Below are 22,056 nucleotides of genomic sequence, written 5' to 3' on the forward strand. Positions count from 1 at the left end.
TGGAATTTGCTGGAGGGAGTGGCACAACTGACTGCAAACAAAGAGCTGTGAACAAATGGCAATAAGTAAATTTTAACTGTAGACCTGTGGGTGACAAAGCCTAGAAATCTACCCCAAGGAGAAGAATGTGGTAACTAGAAGTATAATGATAAAGACCAAAAGAAGACACAAAGGCAAAATGAATATTACTGAATACTCCCTTGCAAAGGAGAAAAACCCTATGCCAACCTCAGGGTTAACTGAGGAAGACATCTAGAATATGGGGGACAAACAATTCAGAAAATTAATTATAAAGCTTCTGATCAACAATGAGAAGCACATACAAGAACTCAAAGAATTTAAGGAATATATTACACAAGAAATAGCAACAATAAAGAAATCAAGGCTGATATATCAGAAATTAAGAACACAGTAGAGCAAAGTAAAAGTACAGTGGAGAATCTCCAAAATAGAATGAAACAAGCAGAAAAAAAAATCTCAGAATTGGAAGAAATCTCCTGTCACTAGGGGGAAGCAAACAAAAAGCTGGAAGCAGAGCTGGATTAAACCAAAAAATGTAATCAAGAATTGAAAGACACTATTAAGAGACCGAATATAAAAGTTATGGGAGTCCCAGAAGATGCAGAAAGAGAAACTGGTTTTATAGATTTATTTAATGAAGTAATAAGCAAAAATTCCCTAGTCTAGAGAAAGAATTAGGAAACAACATCCAGGAGGGACACAGAGCTCCCAACAGGCTTGATCAAAAGCGATCTTCACCATGACACATGATCATCAAACTCTCTTCAATCAAACATTAGGAAAAGATCCTTAAATGTGCATGTGAAAAAAAATCAATTGACATTTAAAGGAATGCCAATTAAACTCACAGGAGACCTCTCACAGGAAACTGTACAGTCAAGAAGAGAATGGAGTGACCTGCTCCAGATTAAAAAAAAAAAAAAAAAAAAAAAAAAAAAAAAAAAAAAGGTGGCCCAGGATAACATATCCAGCAAAGCTTTCTTTTGTTTTTGAACATGAAATAAAATTCTCCCACAGTAAAGAAAAGTTAAAAGAATTTGCCTCTTCCAAACTTGCCCTACAAATGATACTTCAAGATGTTTTCTTGACAGAGAGGAATAGCACCCAAAACCAAAGGCAAATGGGAAGAACATCCCAGTAAAATGAGAGCAGAAGACTAAATCAGTGAACAACCCATTCCTAAAATGACAGGACCAAAGTACCACCCACACATATCAACCCTGAAAGTAATTGGGTTAAGCTCAATCAAACATCATAGATTAGTAAACTGGATTGAAAAAACAAAACTCATCTATTTGTTTTCTAGAAGAGACACATTTCACCATCAAAAATCAGCGGAAGCTATATCTCATGCATTTTGATGTTTTGTTTTTCTTAGTTTCATCTCTTCAAAACAGTTTCCTGATTCAATGATGCTTTGATCATAGAGTAGCATCATTTTCTTCTAGAAGGTTCTTTATTTTCTTTTTCATTTCTTCAGCGACATATTAATCATTCAGTAGCATGTTAACTTCTTGTTAATTTCTTTTTTCCTCCTGCTGATTTTATTGTGTGACTTTTCATTTAAGGGGATGTATAATAGCTGTGTAATGGAGACTGTCATATCTAATAACATGTTACTTAACTTCATGGCATTATAAATTTCTATTTTTCTTCCTATTGTTGCTTTTGTATTGTGAGTTTTCATTTAAGGAGATGTACAGTACCTGTGAAATGCAGACTAACATATCCAGAGGTGAGGATACAATGTAGTTTGCATCTCTATTTCCAGACAAATATGGACTTACAATGAATCTGTTTACTATATCTTGACAATAGGATTCTGGACTCTGCCATTGTCCATGCCCGCAATGATGGACATATGACTGTGTATGAAGAACTATACTTTAGTAATGACATAGAGGAACTAGGCAGTGGGGAGGGGGAGGGAGGATTGGGGCTGGAATAATGGAAATACCAGTAGCCTATGGAACTGTGTCATAAAATGGTAATAATTTTAAAAGAAATGAAAAAAAAATTAACAGCCACATGTCAAAAATAAATAAGTAAATATCATAAGGTCAAATTTTTGAGTAGTTCAAAGGGTATTTGGGACACTGAATTCCACGTTGCAGTAGCTGGGCATGAATCCTAGTCTGATACTAATTCTTTCCACATTTTTAAAAAAGATTTATTTATTTTTATTTCTGAGTCAGGTATACAGAGAGGAAGAGAGACAGAGAGGAAGATCTTCCTTCCAATGACTCACTCCCCAAGTGACCACCATGGCTGGTTTGTGCCAATCCAAAGCCAGGAGCCTGGAGCTTTTTCCAGGTCTCCCACACTGGTGCAGGGTCTCAAGGCTTTAGGCTATCCTTGACTGCTTTCCCAGGCCACAAGCAGGGAGCATAATGGGGAGTGAAGCTGCTGAGATTAGAACCTGTGTCCATATGGGATCCTGGTGCATTTAAGGCAAGGACTTTAGCTGCTAGGCCTCTGCCAGGCACCCTGATACTAATTCTAATGTTCCTGTAAAATTGAACCCTAATGGCAGTAAGCATGTTTCTGTCATCTTTGTGAGAGAACCAGATAGAGTCTGGGATCTTAGAAATAGCAAGCCCAAGCTGTTGTGGAGATTTGGAGAGGAATCTAGGAGAAAGCAAAACTCAGTGTCTGTTTCCCTATGTCTCTTTATTTTTGAAATAAATAAAAGTTAAATAAACAAAGTTTAGAAATACATAAAAGAACATGGAAATAAATCCACAAAGAGAGGATGTAATTACATTGTTTTGTTGTAGTTATTAGCAGACACTTCTTGACACTTCTTTAGAAGCTAAAAAATTCATATTCTACTATGTGCTTGTTTATTGTGTAATTGAACTTATGGATTAATCCATGAATGCTTAGTTTTAGAAGTTCTCTATTTTTTTGTTTAGGATTGACACCTTCTCACAACACTTTCCTACAATCAATGTCACCAATGTCACTCAAGTGCACATGAAGGAAGTGCTATAACACATAAAAATATTAACCATCCCCAAAATTTTACTTATGGTTTCTTGCAAAATAATTTATTAGACTGATACTAATGGCCTTCATCAATCAAGTACAGCTAATGTAATCAATATAATCATATATTGTTTTCTCCCAAATGTAGGCCATTCTCAACAGAATTAGGTGGAACATCAATTTTTTTTAAAGATATGCTTATTTGTATTGGAAAGTCAGATAGACAGAAGAAGAGACAGAAAGGAAGATCTTCTGTCCATTGATTCACTCCCCTAGTGGCCACAACAGCAAGTGCTGAGCCAATACAAAGCCAGGAGCCAGGAGCTTCTCTGGATCTCCCATGTGGGTGCAGGTTTCCAAGGCTTTGGGCTGTCCACCACTGCTTTCCCAGGCAACAAGCAGAAAGCTGGATGGAAAGCAGGGCAGCTGGGTTAGAACCTTTGCCAATAAGGGATCCCATTGCATGCAAGGAGAGGATTTCACTCACTAGGTTATTCTGTCAGGCTTGCAGTGTGGTTTTTACTTATATTTCCCTAATGGTAAGGAAGCATGAGCCATTTGATTTTGAATATGCTTGAAACAAGACTATCCCATTTCTTTTGTTTGTTTATTTATTTGAAAATTTGCTTTTTTTGCTGTCATTGAGTTTGTAAAGTTTTGCATCAATCCTGGATATCAGTTGAGTAGCGTGTAAAGATTTTCTTCCATTCTGTTGGTTGCTGACTTGCTTTGTTGATTATTTTTTCTGCTGTATAGAAGCTTCTTAGTTGGATGTAGTCCTGTTTATTTAATTTGCTTTGGCCTGCTTGTGGTTTTGATGAGTTTTCTAAATTTTTATCAATGCTTATATTTGTCAAATGCTTCCTATGTCCTTCTGTAATAGTTTGATTGTTTCTGGGAGCAGGTTTAGATCCTTGATTCATTTAGAGCTGATATTTTAATAAGGTGACAAGTGGGCATCTTCTTTTTTCTACATGCTGCTATATAATTGTCCCAACAGCAATTATTGAAGAGACCAAGCTTTTTCCCTGGATTATTTTCAGATTTCTTGTCAAAGATTAGTTGACTATAATTGTGTGATCTCACTTATGTGGTTTCATCCTGTTCCATTAATAATCTTATCTGTTTCAGTAACAATACCAGGCTGTTTTGATTATTACTGCCCTGCAGTATACCGTTAGGACCAGAATTGTGATTCCTCCAGCTTTATTTTTATTCTGCAGGTCTTCCATGTCTTTGGTTAATTTTATTTTGAATTGTTTAAGGTTTTTCTCCACTTACAAGTTCTTTCTCAGTCATGGGGTTCTTTGTTTGTACTAGGGCCATTAATTTATGTCCATTCATGTTGTGTCCTACTGACAATACCTGCTGGATATGGGTAAAGAATACTGTACTGATGGGAGTTTAGGCTAGTGCAGCCACTATGGAAGTCAGTGTGGACAGCACTATGACGATTAAAAATTGATCTATCATATGACCCACTTCTGGGAATATATCCAAAGAAAGTGAAATCTGCATGTGAGAAAGTGATCTGCAAACCTATGCTCATAGAGGCACAACCCACAATAGTGAAGATATGAACCAACCAAGATGCCCATCAAAAGAGGAATGAATAAGTAAACTGTGGTATATCTACTCCATTGAATATGACTCAGTCATTATCAAGAATGAAATTGTACAATTTGCGACAAAATCATCCCAACTGGAGACAACTTTTTTTCTCAGTGAAGTAAACAAATCGCAAACAGGACAAAAATTATATGTTTCCTCTGATATAACACGATCTTCATGTGAAATGCAAGCTAGATGTATACCCATTTTTCCTCACGTATATTCTCATAGATGAACTGGGTAATGGATACTAGCATACTGGGAATTTAAGGTGCATTGCTGTATGCATCTCTACTACCAAGTAAAAGGAATCCTCTCCCATGAAACTGTCAAAAATACTAGTCAATAAGATACTAGACTTTCTACCATTGTCTATACCTGCGATATCATGATGCAGTTACGCAACACAATTGTTAGACTTGCGACAGCTGTTGAAGGACTAAGGTAATAAAACGAAAAAAAAAATTAAGGAAAGAATAGTGAGGTAGACAGGAGAGTTGGAGGGACAAATCCCTATACCTATGAAACAATATCATGGAAATAATATGAATAAATAATAAAAAAGAAAAACACTATTTTTTAATTTGGACACACTTTGGAAAAATCTACATAGGTCTTAAAACTACTTTGCAAAAGTTTAAAGATAATACACACTCATTTACTCACTCATTCACATGTGAGTCTTTGTTAACATTGGTAGGTACTGTTTTAGGCTCCCAACAATATCACAGTAAATCACATGCAGTTCTTACTAACTTAGGTCTCACAATTCAATAGGAACACTGAAATATTTATAGATACATACTTACCATGAATTTGTCTGTCAAAATGTGATGGGATTTTAATGCCTTCATGATTCTAGTATGTTTCAGGAATGACGTACCTCGAGAAGAGACATGCATTTCAATTCTGAGGAATAAGTACAATTTAGTTTTTGTTATACAGTTCATGTATGAGAATATATGTATTTACTTGCTTTCCTATATATGTTTTGTATTTTGCATGAAAGTTGCCTTATATTAGACAGAAAATGTGGCATTTGTCCTTTGGGGACCTACTTATTTAATCCTGCATAATGCTCTCCAGTTTGGACCATTTGTTACAAATGATGTAACCAAGACTAGCATACCAGAAATGAAGACATGTTGCAGTAGATGTTACTCCCCATGCACCCCCAAAGAAAAGAGTACTTCAGGTGGAACAGTTAAATATATTTTACTATACGATAGTATTTTTTTATCATTACCTATACCTACCATTCCATGTTATGCATTCAAATAGCAAAATCTTAAACTTGTATCTATAACTAAAGGACTGTGCTACTCTAATAAAAAAATAGTGGGGGAGGAGGGAAAATGAACAGGGAGAAAGGAAAGGGGGGATTCCCTATACCTGCAAAATTGTATCACGAAAACCAATAACAATAAAAATCTACTTTTTAAAAAGGAACAGTTTGAGTTTAGCAGATGTGAGGAGAAGAGCATATGTGCAACAGCCTTGAGGTGCAATGAACCAAAAGAATGAACGTCAAAGTAGCTAAGTTTTAGGGAATGTGCTGATGTGTCTTAAAGGGACTTAAAAAGTGGCTTGAATGGGGGAGATACATGCTACTAGAATGTAAGCATGATCAAGGAGGTGTAAAATCTGTGTTCGTTCTAAGCCTCAGTCATACTCTCCAGTGCCTCAAATTCACTCCACATCTACTCCCTAGGTGACTTCTTCCCAACCTCCAAGATTCATCACCTGGAAAGTAATAGTAGTGGCTAATGTTTATTAGCTCTTATTGTGCACCAAACTCTGTATGAAGTGCTTCCCATACAGTACCCAATTTATTTCTCACTTCAATTATACATAGTGGCTTTATTGGTCCTTTTCACAGCAAAGCAATACATAGAGAAATTCAGTAAATTATGCAAGATTATATGCGGTTAAATAAGGTTGTGATTCCAGAGTGTTTTATCAAAAGAATGTTTAACCACAATGCAGTACTGAGTCTTTTAAAAGAAATTCCTTTCCATTAACCTCTGCTCCAGCTCTTTTTAAAAATTCAGCTGAAACAGTGCTATTCGTAGCTTTCAAGCCATTTGTTGATATAAATGACCAAAGTGCAAGCCACAAACTGGCATTCATTTCTGCTATGGAGACATTATGAAAAGAATATTCAGACAAAGTCCACAGAAGGCATTCCATTAATCTGTTGGAATAAGTGTCTCACTGATCACATTGCAGATTGATCTGTAGTTCAGTTTTCTATAGCCTTCCAGATGCATTTTCCCTGAGTCACTCCAAACTGGCATGATCATAACAAAATGGCCTGCGTTTCTTCCCTGTTGCTGCACAAGGAGAGTGATTCTTCATTTAATGAAAGCATATGTAACTGTTCATTTTCAAGCAAAGGAAATTATAGAAGCTTAAGAATTGATAGAATTGTCACAACTTTGCTAGCTTTATATCATGACCAAATACTTAATTATGATGTTAGCTTATCACTAATGTATCCATAGGACAACATTATTTAGGCACATGCTTGCTCAAAAAAACCACATACAATTTGGTCAAATTCTCTACACCCTCGTGTGAATGCCAATATCATGAAATATCTATTGTATATGTAAACCGTTTCTTAAACAAGAATTTTTGCAAATTTAAAATCATATTTATGAAACTAATATAAATGATTTAACCATCCATTAATAATATCTGGAGACTCCTGAAGTGAAATTTCACTTGGATTCTTCAAATGGCTTATAAGAATGGAGGCTTAATTAACAAAAACACATGGTGTAAATTTTCCTGTGTGCTATCATTGGTATTCAGTGAATATAAGGAAGAAAATCTACAGTTTATTCAAAAGCAGTATTCTCTGAACTGGGATGGGGGCAACTGACATGATGTGAAGAACAGTTAGAAGATGTTTTAGCTCAGTGTTCCAAGAACAATTCTCTCTTTTAAATCAAGAGGCAGAGAGTATTTTCCTGGGAATTAGCTCTGTAAGCTGCTACAAAATGATGTAAAAATGGGCTTTTTCACTCTGTGTATTTGTGAACACATAACTCATCTTTTGAATTTATTCGATCTTTTCTATTCAAGCGTTTGTAGCCTCCACTTAACAAATAACACAGTATAGATTCACTAATGCAAATTTTAGTGATGTTATCATAATCTTCCATGAAAACAATTAAAAATAAACACCATTTACATGATCAGAGTCTATAATTGCAGTATTAATAACATACCTGCTTTTTTGACAGTGAATTCTGTGTTTGTGTGCTTCAATTTATTTGTGAATGCCAAGTTTCATTGTTTTGACATAATTGTTGTATCATTTTTTTTAATTTAGAAGTTGCCTTCTAAATCGAGCGTGGCTTGATTAACTTTCCTTCTGCCTTCTTTTTGTTATAGTCTTTCCCCTCTATCTTGAAGAACAAGGTCAAGGCATGTTCTCCAAGCCTGTTCATTAACAGCTCTGCAGGTGTTGCTCCTGGAGAGGTCTGATGTGTTGTGTGAAGTTCTAGCCCAAACTATGTTAATTTTTGATCAATGATTATGAGTTTTAATTGTGTTTAGGTAACTGGAGGTTTGTCACATAGGCCTCATTTTGAAATGTTAAATTGAGGCAGTGAATCTTCAAACCGACGAATCTCACAACATACTGAGCTTGGCTTCTTGCATACTAAATCTTGAAGAGAAAAAAATGGATGCTTGATGTTTTCCCAAGGTTGCCAATGTGAATGTGATCATGACCTTGTGATACTTTAACTGCTCTGATATTTGCTGTCATATACATGTATAAACTTCCACTTACAAAATATGCATTTTACTTATATATGTACATATATTCACATACTCATTTACAGACCTAATGTATGTAATATGTTTATATTAAATATATGCATATATGTGATATATATGTAATTATGCAATTATGTGTGCAACCTTGGAAATTCAACATTTAATATAGAGTGCAAAGAGGTATGGAAAAGTACATAGATATATTGTGTAAGATTATTTAGCTAATAAAATGCAGAATCTGGATTCCAGTCAAGAAAGTCTGACACCTAGTAAGATTGTGGCTAAAACTTTTAGTCTTCTCTTTGACACAAGCATAGGATATTGCAATAGAAATACATGTATGCTTGTTTTTTTCTAACTTAAATATTTTCGTTTGGTTCTCAACACTGAAGCTTTACTTCATCACAGTTCTTAGTGGCTGCTTGTCATTCTTCCAACAAGCATTGGGTTGTTTTGCTTTGTATAGCTTCCTTTGTTTCTCTCATTAGTAATGTAATCCCTTAGTATATGAAATCAAGTTACACACAGTACTTGTTGGCCTGTTCCATCTCTTTTTAATATAGTCTTCTTCTGTATACATTCAGAACAAGAGAAAACAAGCACCAAATTTCCTTGACATAAAATGATGTTATCATTTTTCATTTTTCCCTTATCCTACACTATTGCCTTTATTTGGAAGATTTGGAGAGTCCACTGGTATGGAATTGTCAGTTAAGTCTTCAACATCCATTGCTATTTAAAATAACGACTTCATTTAGCCAAAAAAAAAAAAGTTTTAGCAACATCCTTCTTTGGATGTTATTGCCTAATCTGATTTAAAATCATAAAAACTTAAGTGCTTTTTTGGTGTGTGGTTTTTAAATATAACATCCAATCCTAGGTTATGAACAAGAACATTATGGCAGGATGTGTAGTGGAGACTAAGCGACCCTTAAAATCCCTGGATCACAGTTATTATCTGCCTTCCACTGCACTTTTTCTTTCCTGAAACAGGATTAAGTCTTGGTTCTAAACTGAACTTGCCTCCAATTTGGGATATAGTTTAATCATAAGAAACTTTCATCAGATTTCAGCAAAACTCCTCTGGAAGATCGCTTTTCTTCAAATTCTAATGTGCTGAAATTTTTAAACAGTAACAGTTAAACTTAATAACTTGAATCAATGTTTCACTTTCTTCAAGGTAATTTCTACTTTCACAATTGTTCTCTGCAGGAAATAAGTAAATTAGTAGAAAGGACTGATCTATGTCAGGAGGTCAGGATCAGACAAGGTGTTAATTTGTCCACAGATTTTATCAGCCGGGTTGCTAATATTTAAGTCTATTAGGTAAATCCAAGCACTGAGAGCCATTCTGTGGTGCCACAATGTAAAACAGCTGAGAATCAGAAAGGAAAACATTTTAGAAGGATTGCCTTCTAAGCTCACATACTTCCAGGAGTTTACTAGATTGCAGAGAAATGAAGGTGTGTTTTCAAAATTGATGCAGAGCAAAAAGTGTTCTACATTGTTAACTGGTGCCCTCCTACAAAATGAAGACGTATCATTGTTTATGTGTTTCCTACCCGCCACCCCTACCCCAAGGTGTAGTTTAAACTCAGTGTTTAGCCTGTATTGCTCCCTAAGCCTAATGAATGTTGGTGACATCAGATTCTTTACCTATATGAAAGATGATAACGGAGCTTAAGAAACTGAAGCTCTTTCTAAAAATTTGATTTCTCATAGGTTACTTTTGGCTTTTGCTTCTGTAGACCTTTAAGCTCTTCTCCAGAGATCCAAGAGCAAGACTAGGTCTTGCAAATGATAATCAGGCAGTCTTTAGAATGCCTGAAGTTAGAAATTCAGAAAGAAGTGCATAGACACTATGAAAACAAAGAAGCCTTAAGGAAAATGAGATTCTAGCTGTGCAAACAATATTTGCCAACATATCTATGCATTTCTGCTCTGAAAATAAGTTTAAGTCAGCATTTACTAAGATCCTGGCATTCACAAAGCATAATGCTAGATACTAAAGAGATTAAAAGGAAAAGCCTTTGCCAATCTTGGGGAGTCATACTGGGATAGCCAGTATCTCATATTGAGACATTGTTTCCAATCCTGCCTGTTCCCCTTCAAATCAAACCCAATTTGAATGTCCGAGAGAAAGCAACAGTTAATTCTATGCCTGGGCCCCTGCTAATCATGTAGGAGACCAAGATGGAATTCCAGGCTCCTGGCTTCAGCCTGATCCAGCCCTAGCTCTTGTGGTCATTATGTAATGAGTCAACAGATGGCAAATTTCTCTCACATTGCATTTCAAACCAATTTTTTGATCTTTTCAAACAAGGCTTTTTTGTTGTTGTTGGTGGTGGTGGTGGTATTGCTATTGTTCATAATTTTGTTTTTAAAGGTGATGATTTTCTTGTTTTGGCTAATTCTTTAGTTATATTTTAATGATAAATTTATGATTCAGTGCAACAAAATATGAACAAAATAATAAAGACAGGGAAAGAAGTAAGAAATGTGGAGACAGAAAGAAACAAAATATCAAATTAAAGTATCCTCTACAGATTGAATGTTGACTCTGCACCAAAACTTAATGTTTGTAACCAAGGTCACCCCAGTTAAATTTTGAATAAAATAAAACTTTTAGTAAAAAATAACCAGACTTCTTTGGTTATTTGGTGATGAACTTTAAAAGAAATTTCACTATTTCCTCTTACAATGATGTATTTTTAAATAACTTAGATGTCTGTATCAGTAATTTAGAGAAGTAGCAACTGTCATTAAAATTTGTTCTAGTAGAATCATTATCTCCTTGAGGTATGATAGATCACCATTTTCGCCAGTATTATTTTAAGTGAGAATTATATACAACCAAAATATCAGTGAAGCTGACTCTAAGACCATAGGAGAAGCGAGTCAATAACCCCACAACAGCATCGTATTGATCATTCACTTGATTTAGAGAGAAAGAAGGCAAATATGTTAGTGAAAGAGAGACAAATGAGTGGTGTGCCTGGCCAATTCCTGACTCATTTACAAAGGAAGTCAATGCAACTCTCTTACTCATTTTATGGGAAATATGATAGGTCTAGTTATGTAATTTATGTGGCCTTACATACTTCTGCCCCCCACTAATTGTTTTGTCCTTTCTCCCCTCTATTTTTTGCTCAGATAACTGGCAGTGACTGCAGTCTTTGGAAGGTTTTAAGGCTGTTACTATCAATCTTTCACTTGAATTTAAAAATTAAATGTATGAAGGAGATCCTATTTATAGCTTAATATTTGCAAATTACAGTAGAGGTAATACGAGGAGAAAAATTAAGCATTCACCCACATATGTCATTGCAGCTTTAACATTTTACTTAAAATTGCATGATCAAAGTCTATCACTATATTTTGCTGCCTGGTCTTAAAAATAGCAAATCAATTGCTTTAAATTGGTTTTCCTTTATCTTGGAGCTTTGGCACAATAAATTATTTTATGTAATGTTAATTTTGACTAGAAGTATAGAACATAGTTTTGTAAATTTAATTATTTTAAAAGCTTTAGTTTTCAATTGCAAGTCTCATATGTAACAGCCTGTAGTTTGTGGTTTCAACAAAGACATAAAGACATTTCTCTTGAAATGATACACACAGCAAAGTGTGCTGTAAAAAATTCAGTGTTGGGCCCAGCATGATAGCCTCGTGGCTAAAGACCTCACCTTGCACGCACCAGGATAACACATGAGCACCAGTTCTAATCCTGGTGGCCCGACTTCCCATTCAGCTCCCTGATTTTGGCCTGGGAAGGCAGTCTAGGACCTCCCAAAACCTTGGGACCCTGCACCGGCATGCGAGACCCAGAATAAACTCCTGGCTCCTGGCTTCAGATCAGCATAGTTCCAGCAGTTGTGGTCACTTGGGGAGTGAATCAACAGGCAGAAGATATTCCTCTCTCTATCTCCTCTTCTTTGTATATCTGACTTTGCAATAAAAATAAATGAATCTTTAAGAAAATCAGTATATATCCATTTAATATGTGTTAATTGAATTCCTTTGAAATATATTTGTATTTGAAATTTAATGCTACAAATGTTCATCAATGTGTTTAGTTTTGTCCAATACACAGATTTGCATTAATATTTTGAAATGAGCTTCTTAACTAGGAGTAACTACGGTGATGTAACTCCAAAATTCACCGAAATAAGTACACTGATAAAGCACAGTTCTAAGAAACTCATCTAAAATATATTAATTTGTTGAAATTAAAATACATATATATATAATTTATGTGAAATATAAAAACACATACACACATGTAGAAAAAGAGAATGATCTTCCATCTAATGGTTCACTTTCCAAACGAACACAATTGTATTTAGACTATGTCAGAGCAAGGGACTTAGAAACCGACCAAGTCTCTTAGGTGGCTGGCCAGGACTAAATACTCTAGCTTGATATCATCCAGAGCACACATTAGCGAGAAGCTGGGTTGATTGCAGAACCAAAATTTGAATGTAGTACCATGGGATGCAGATATTCCAGATAGCATAAAACCACTGGACAAAAACTTGTACCAAAATGCAGTACTAGTCACATACTTGAGCATTTTCTGCAATAGGGTTTCTGAAAATTCATTGATAATATAGGGGTTGTTTGGAGAGATTGGTTAATTAAAGCTAATTCAGCATGTCTAAGTGTGAAAGCGCCTGAGAAGAGGCATACTAAAAACTTGTGGGTGATCCTGCCCCTGATGCTTCATGAATAGAATTTTGACTAGCAAGAATCTAGTTCACACCTCACAAAGGAAAGGTACATTTAATTCCAAAGTCTGGAACGTCAATATTATTTTTTTATTTTGAATTATTTACTAAACGGGTCATATATTTTAAGTACTCCCTTCAGACTTCCACTAGACATGTCAAGATGTGGCTTATTCTGAAGAAACCGATCAACATTCACATACAGATATCTGTAATGACTCTGTCCCTCATAGCCTATTTCACTTGAAAAAATACAGATATAATCTCATGTTGGTTTTTGAGTGTAGGAGGATTCAACTAGTAGCATTCTGGCTATCATGTATGCCAGCAGGTGCGACAGGATAGTCCAGCCTGACCAGCCTCCAGACCAGTCAGCCCAGTCCCAGCTCTCAATCTCATCGGTGGAAGCAGCAGCCATGCAAGGAAGTCTCCAAAGTTGCCCTATCAGGCCTGCCAGCCCTGGGTTATGTGTGCCAATGCATGCCACAGCTCAGTCTATTGCCCACCCTCAGTCTCAGCTTTCACTAGCAGGTGTTACAACCTGACTCAACATGCCAAGCCCCATTCCAAGTTCTCATCAGAAGGTGCAGCCTAACCCAGTCAAGTGAAACTCCCACTTTGTCCTGGCTCTCATGTGTGCTGGCAGGTGTTAAGGTCTGCCACTGTGTGGCCTGTCTCAGATCCAGCCTACACAAATGCTGATGAGAACTTGAGACTTTTCTGGCCTGGCCCACTCATAGCTCTGGATCTTGTGCTCACATATGTGTGTGGGGCTGCTGGGTCTGGGAATCTTGGGGGCCCAGGTTAACTGGCCTGAGTCCTTATGCCCACATTTTTGGTGAGGTCCATGAGACACAGTAATGGGTTTCTGACAGGGTCAGGACTCCTGGTCTGGGTTAGTAGGTCCACCTGTATAGTGGGTGCCCAGTTTATGAGCTCCAGCAGTGGTGGGTCCAGCAGAGCCTGTGTTCCCTGGCCTGGGACCTTAGGGACACATGCATGGTGGGTGCTGAGTCCTTGAGGACTCTGGTGCACATATATGTGACTGTGAATATTGCACAATTGTGAATAATTATTAGTACTAAGTCATTGAAGTTAAAGAGGTTTTATTTTAAGACTTATTTATTTTGCAAGAGTTGAGAGAGAGAATATCTTTCTTTTAACAAATCATTTCCCAGATGGCTGCCCTGGTCAGCTATAGCCAGGAGAATCTTCCAGGCCTACCACATGAGTGACATGAACTCAGACACTCTGACCATCTTCCACTGCTTTTTTCAGGGCTTTAGCACATAGAGAAGTGGATCAGAAGTAGAGATGTCAGTGCCTTATGCAGTGGCCTAACACTTGAACCCTCCCTTTGCAGCTGCCAGGATCCCATATGGACCCCAGTTTGTGTCCTAGAAGCTCCACTTCTCATCCAACTCCCTGCTTTGTCACCTGGGAAAGCAGTAAAAGCTGGATCAAAGCCATAGGACCCTGATTTTGCAACGGAGACCAGGAAGAGGCTCTTGGCTCCTGACTTTGCATCAGCTCAGTTTTGGTTGTTGCCACAAAGAGTGGACAGAAAATCTTTGTCTTTGTGTCTTTCTCTCTGTAAATTTGACTTTTCAATAAGGAAAAAAAAAGGAAAAAATTGAAAGTTTGTTGAGATGTTTGCGCTGCAGGTGATAGCTTCTGCCACCATGGTGCAAGCTTAACCTGCAAAGATTTTTTTTTCAGTAGTTATTGAGTTGAGACCTGAAGAATGTATGGACAAGACTTATTGTTAAAGGAGGAAACAACATTCATATAATGTAATATGTGCAAAATAACCTGTACGACATGTGAGCATGGCTTAGAAGTGACCACCATAAAGCCAGTATTATTGTACCCAAATGTGTACAAGTGAAAAATGTGTGAGCTTTAGCATAGACAGTTTTGAATTGAGTTTTCAAGTAATGTTGAACCGTATTAAGAGTCCCATTTATTCTTGTAAACTAAATGGAAAGACACTGAAGGGAAGAGGCAGGGGGGCAGTTTAAAATAAAAGACTATTTCAATGAAAAAAATTCACTGACAATGAAGTGGTGTTATTAGACTTTTTTTTTTTTTCCCAACAAGGGATCCTGTCTTAAATAGAAGCAGATCACAGGTAAACAAATGAGCTTTCAGTCATTGATTGCAGTTTTGAATCTCTGGAGCAGAAATAGTATTTTTTTACTTTTGCAAACATGGACAGTTTGGGGAAAGTTAACTATAATTAATGCTTCAGCAAGGATCATATATAAATCAGGAGTTTCCAGGGAACTGGAAGCATAATTTTATTATCTTTTCAAGATTCCAGGGATGGTATCTAATTTCAGATAATGGCATATTTTTCTTTCATACCATCTTTGCAGTCTTTGCTGGAAAGGAAGGCATCATTGTATTCACTGGTGACTTTAGTATTTGAACTATTGCTTGCTTCGCACTGGCTAACTCTTTACCATGAATTTGTCCTTGGAAAAGAATATGTGAATTATTATAATCATATGTAAGAATTTTTAGTCAACCACTTTGTTTTTCAGATATCATGGAAAATGGAGTTTGGATACTAGGGTTCATAGTGGACAGATCTGTTATTAAGCATCTGATCTCCTGACTCTTATCACAAGTAATTGATGGTTAGTGAGCTTTCTAAAAAATCTACTTGGAGTCAAGTTCAGGAATGTGGCAAGCCAGTTATTTGGAAAATATTTTGTTCAATGACACAAGAAAGCAGAGGTTATTTCTTCATTGGCAGGATAAATTCAGTGAAGATTTAGACATCATTAAACTTTTAGATGTAGAATCTCAAGGAAGCTGTTTATTTCCTCTTGCTGTCTTTCAATTTGTTATCTATACTGTTTTGCACAAACACACACAGATACACGCACACAAACACAGGCACATACATGTATAAACATCTAGAGGGTTAGTTTTCTTCCCAAGAAATTGGGCATATGAAAAAGAGTCAACATAGAAATTTTGCTGACAGACTGAAAGCATTCAAACCAGGCATGGACAATAAAGTTTGTGTTTACTCTGATTCCATTCTCTATTTCATAAGCGAAAGAACATTGGTGCGAAAGAAATTGCACTTGTAGTAAGACAGCACCATTTGATTAAAGAAGGAAAACAAACAACAAAGAGTAATAGCCCAAAGGAGGGTTAAGAACCCATTGCACTCTATCCACAAAACAATTGACTTTCTGCTTTTATACATCAGTCACGTGAGCCTAGTCAATATCTTGTCCTGAGATGGATACTCCGTGTACGTGCTGACAAAATCAGGTTTATGTATCTGCAGTACTGAAGGGCTGACATTTGACCACAGCAAATTTGCTAAAGTAATGAATGCCACCCTGGAGGTCTTTTGGCGGCCATCTTGCTAGCCTAATGCAGGAAAACAACCTCTAGGCAACAGTACATTGGTTTAATTCTTACTAAACATGTGAGTATTTGTTTTTGGTATATGTTAGTCGACTCAAGAAATGTTGGAATGCTTTCCCTTAACTTATTAATAATGTTGAATTTTTTATTATATTTGCAAATCGAAATTTAATAATAGGTTGAATATTTTAAATATAGAAACCAGCTGGTGACTTAAGTTTTAAAAATTGTAAGGGCATCTATTAATGCTTGTGAAATAAAGAGAGAGCTACAGTAATGATGAGTATAATGAACTAGGACTAAATGAATGAAAATATATAATAAGAGTTTAAGAATGCATAAAGAAAACAGAGAATCTGGGGTTTTACAATGTATGTTTTTGTAAGAATCAGTGGATGAGTGTAAGCAGACACGTATACACATATTAATTAATCAGAATTTTGCAAATTATATTATTGGTACATCAATTTAAAACAGAAAAACTATGGAATATTATTCATCATACATATACATTTATTCAAAAACAAACATTTAATAGCTGTTTTATGCAGTTAGTATTGATAAATGAAGTTTCTTGATAAATTTCAAACTTGAAGAATAATAAATTTATACTCACATATTTTTGTTCTTTTTGTTAATTCCAGATGTTCATTGAAAACCTATGTTTTGAAGAAAATTATGACTCATATTTTCAGTAGCTGACAATATTTGCCTTTCTTCATCTCAGCGTTACATGTCAGCAAAATCTGGAGATTTTCATTTCTACTCTGATCTTTGAGGGAAATGCCATTTCTCAATTTTACTGAGATGTATCAACACTCTTGGAAAAAGAGTGCTTCCTAGGGAACATAAAGAAAGGAAAAAGATGCAGTATAGCCAATCTTCTCCAAATTAAAATGTTCAGGCTTTTACATTCATCTGTTGATACATATTTCCACATTTTCTTTTTTCTATGTGTATGTGAGGGTCGTTATGACAAAGAGGGAGATACAGTAATTACGATCACCCACCTCTAGGCCACCCCTACCTGGCTCTACTGGTCAGCACTGTGCCAAGGTTAGGCATTTCAACTGGATACCCCACATAGATGATAGAAATCAAAACCATTCAATCATCTTCCAGTGCTTTTCCAGTCACAGCAGTAGGGAAGTGCACCAAAACCAAAGCAGCCAGATCATGAACCAGCATCTAACTGGGATGCCCACATCACAGGCAGTTGCTTAACTACTATGCCACAAAACCAGCCACTGTAAATTCTTTCAATCTTTCCAGTTATATTGAAGTCTAATCGACAAAGCCTTTTATACATTTGCGGTATATAGTAATAATTTAGTGTATGAATACATTGTAAAAAATTATCCAAAGCAAGTTAATTGACATCCATTATATCACATATATTGTTCTAAAGTGAGAATATGTAAGATCTACTCTTAATACATTTCATGAACATAAAATTCTATTATTAACAGCAGTCATGTTGCTATATTTATATCTCCAGAGCCTATTCATTCTGTGTAATTAAAATTGCATGCCTCTTGACCAATACTTCCCCCATTTATACAGCCTCTACTTGCTAGTAACAAAAGTTCAGCTCTAAGTTCAGTCTTTCTTTTGGATTCTGTGTACAAGTGACATCATAGTTTTGTTCTTCCTGTAAGTGGCTTATATCATTTGGCATACTGTCATATGAATTGATTCTTGTCACAATTGGCATAATTTGCATGTTTTCTAAGGAAGAATGATACCATAATGTATAATTATAGGAAATACATATTCATATATACTTGAATTTTTCATATCCTATGTTTGAGTGTCGAGGTTTATTGTCTACTTTGGCTATTTACACCGGGTTTCTTCCATTGCAATGCTTGGGAATATGGTTCAAGTAGTTGCTCTTCTGTCTTTGAGCTGAATATTGTGGGCATTTGAGCAGTTAACAAACAAATACGAAATTTCTTTCTTTGAAAATCTCTCATCTCATTCTTTCCTGTGCCTCTCTCCTTCCTTCCCTCTCAATTTTAAATAAGTAAACATTTCCAATAAGGAAAAAAGTTGTTTAGGGGTAACATTTATTGCACAAAAATAAAGATTAAGAAATATTAGAGAGGGTCTAGTTACATATTATATATCTTTGAAAGTATACAATATCTGAACAAGATCCATATTCTCTTCTTAGTTGTAGAACATTGATGTTAAAGAAATGAAATGGAAGAGACTTTTCTGTTTCCTTTTTGTCACTCACACCATTGGTTAATCAGTGGCGCATTCTTTCATGGTGCTATAATTTGTTGTTGATGTTGTTGCTATGGTGGTGGTAGTGGCTGTTCAAACTTATACCAGTTATTCACCTTGTTTCATGGCTTCTCAATTATGTAAACGTATAGTGATGGAGTACTAGGGTCTATATAGTGATGGAGTACTGGGGTCTATCATATACAGATGTGGGAGTATAATGGAACATGCATTCCTGCTTCCAGAAAAAAGATTGATTCCCAGTGAAACTGTTGGACATGTGTAGTCAATGGGAGCTGGACTGTCTGTACCAACAATGTTGGGGTACACTCGTAAAGACTGATAGAATTATGATTCCTTTTGGAGGACTACACCATTTTAGTAAAATGGAGAATATCTGTTGGGGGGTTGGAGTTTGGGGTGGAATCCCAGTCTACGAAATTGTACCACATAATTTTAAAAAAAGAATATAAAGAAAACTCAGAAAAAAAAAAGATATATCTGTTTTTATTTGTAAAGCAGAGTTACAGAGAGGAGGAACAAAGATGTTCCATTTGCTGATTCACTCCAAAGATGCCTGAAGAGGCAGAACTTTATTGATTTGTAGGCAGGAGTCAGGAATCAAGAGCGTCTTTCAGATGTCTCCCACATGAATGTGCATGGAGACAAAATCTACTGTTTCCCAGACTATTAACTGGAAGCTGGATGGAAATGAAAAACCCTCAACTGGAACCAACACACACATAGGATGCTGGCAATGCAGGAGGTGGATTTAACAGCTAACAACTGCACTGGATCCCAACAAAGGCTCTTGTACAATTTTGTGTGACAGAGTTACAGAAGAACAAAATTAGAGTGAGTCATAATGGAGTTAAAGAAGAATACATGAATTTAGGGCCTATGTTATTGTTGTCAACAAAAGAAACTGACATTATAAGCTTCTTGGTGTTTATGAAGGTCATAAGTATAAAATAACAACACAATTTGAAAACAAAGAATACATGTTGGATTTGTATTGCTGATGGTAAAGGCAACTTTCTATTTTTGTCCATTTTATTGTCTGTAATATATAATCCACCAAAACCAAATTTTTACTCTTAAAAATCTTTCCAACATGTAATTGAAAAAGTAAAATGGCTTTCTCACACAACGAAATCTGTGTTGCACGAAGTTAGTGAATGGCCACAAATGTGGTGAGCTCCATGCCTGTATTCTGCAATTTATGTCTTGAAAAATCTATAAATATTGGTATAACCAGTATTGTGTTTGCTTACAGTGCTTGTTTCTGACTTAATTCTGTTACTAAGAAATCAGAATACAAATGACTCACATTTACCCTTGCCAAGTGTATAATACATGATGCATTTACATCAATTTACATATGATAAGAATCTCCTCATTCTGCACAAGGATTTCTGGCACCATCCTCCTCTAGAAAGGCATCCTACTGCTTTGATTATATGTTGCTATTGTGTCTGTACCCCATAGATATCATACATCATTGCACTTTCTAAAGTTTATTCCCACATGACACAGCATTGAAAATATAAGACACACTGCAAAAGTGATTCAACAAAACCAATATTGCAGCGTTCATCTTCGAGATTTGATCCACATATTAAATCAATTTGTTTCATCATATAATTATCTATCATTGTGTTTCAAGTTTATTCCAAAAAACATCAAATTGGCCAATGCTAATGGTGCCCATTTTCTACTTTACCCTTTCCATTTGCAGAACATAGAAACCACGCAAATTGGATTTAGACAGTGTAATTTATATTTCTCACAGAATTGCAGCAAAAAAACCCAAACTTTGTTTTCTAAAAAGAATAAGAAATAAGTAGGCTTATTGATGAATAAGTTTTATACTATGTAAAGATTATAAATACCACATCTCACATTTATCCTCCTTAATTTTTACATTGTTTCGGGGACTTTCTGTTCATTGATCTTAAATAATAAGGGGGGAGAAAAACTTCACTGAAATATTGTTTTGTGCTTAACATCATTATACAATACAGCACAATAATCTTTGACTCACCAAATACCATTTACAAGATCTATTTAATAGAGGAAGATGTAGACTTACTTGCTTCACCATATATTTTCATAATTTAGATGTTTTATAATTTTGTTTTTACTTCTGAAACTTTATGTAAGGGGAACAAATTTCATGTATTTTATACATTCAAATAAAGATCATAATAATACTCCCCATCTAGCTTCCTTGTTTAAATCCACCCTTACTTTTCCATCTTCTTATTTTTCTTTTAGTCTTTACAATTATGTACTTTCATTTTGTTTATGTTTGTGATCCATATTAGGACTCCATTCAGATAAAAGTGATATCATTCATAGATTCAGATATAACTTACTAGATGCTTTAATTACCAAAATCTGTTATCATACCCCTGTTACGTGAATAAGAGAGTTCAAGAAACTTCTATGAAATATACAATTTGAATACTAAACATAGTACCTTTTAGGGTCTATGAAACATGAGGTACCTTGAAACAGATACATCATTATGTGGTAGCAAGGAAAGTCAGAAGAAGTGAAGCAAAAAAAATCAAGCCAGATCTGGAAAGGAGTGTGTAGCTGGGCTATTGTGCCGAAAGAGACAAAACAGCAAGAAAGGGAGATTTTAGCAACAGCTGGAAAATTAACTTGGGGTTATGCACTGGACTCTGTGATGTTGAGTGCCCAATCCAGATCTCCCCTTTGTTCTGTACAATGCAGACATGACTGCAAGGATCAATACAGTCTTCAAACACCGGATTCAACACCATCCACAACATTAACTCTCCTCTGAGACATAGGTCCCAACTCCAGGATATAAATGAAAAAATGTTCTCATGTTCTGTTTTTATAAAGAAATATCAGCAGTATTTTAGTTTCATGATTCTGAACAAGGCTAATTGATTAACAGGTGACAAATATCACACTATTTTTCTCTTGGAGATAATTATTTTTTTTTCTTTTCTCAGTACCTCAAGCTGGTTAAAAAATGAATATTTCTTATCTATTACTGCCTGGTTTAGAGCATAAGCATACTCTCACTCATTGCTCAGGTCTCATTGAAATTATTTGTGGCCTGTAGTACAAACAAACAGATTGCTTCTTTCCTTTACGCAAGGATTTACGGTCAGTTAAGCATCATTTGAGGAACTGGAGATACTGTAGTTAAAAAAAATATTGCTGCATTTGAAAAACTTACATTTAAGGGATGAGATACACCCTAAGAAAATGATTTCTGGTGGAACAGTTTATTGAATATAAATCATGAGAAATG

This window comes from Ochotona curzoniae, unplaced genomic scaffold (assembly GCF_017591425.1).
Source record: "Ochotona curzoniae isolate NIBS_2020 unplaced genomic scaffold, NIBS_Ocur_1.0 contig_3498, whole genome shotgun sequence".
Classification (NCBI taxonomy): Eukaryota; Metazoa; Chordata; class Mammalia; order Lagomorpha; family Ochotonidae; genus Ochotona; species Ochotona curzoniae.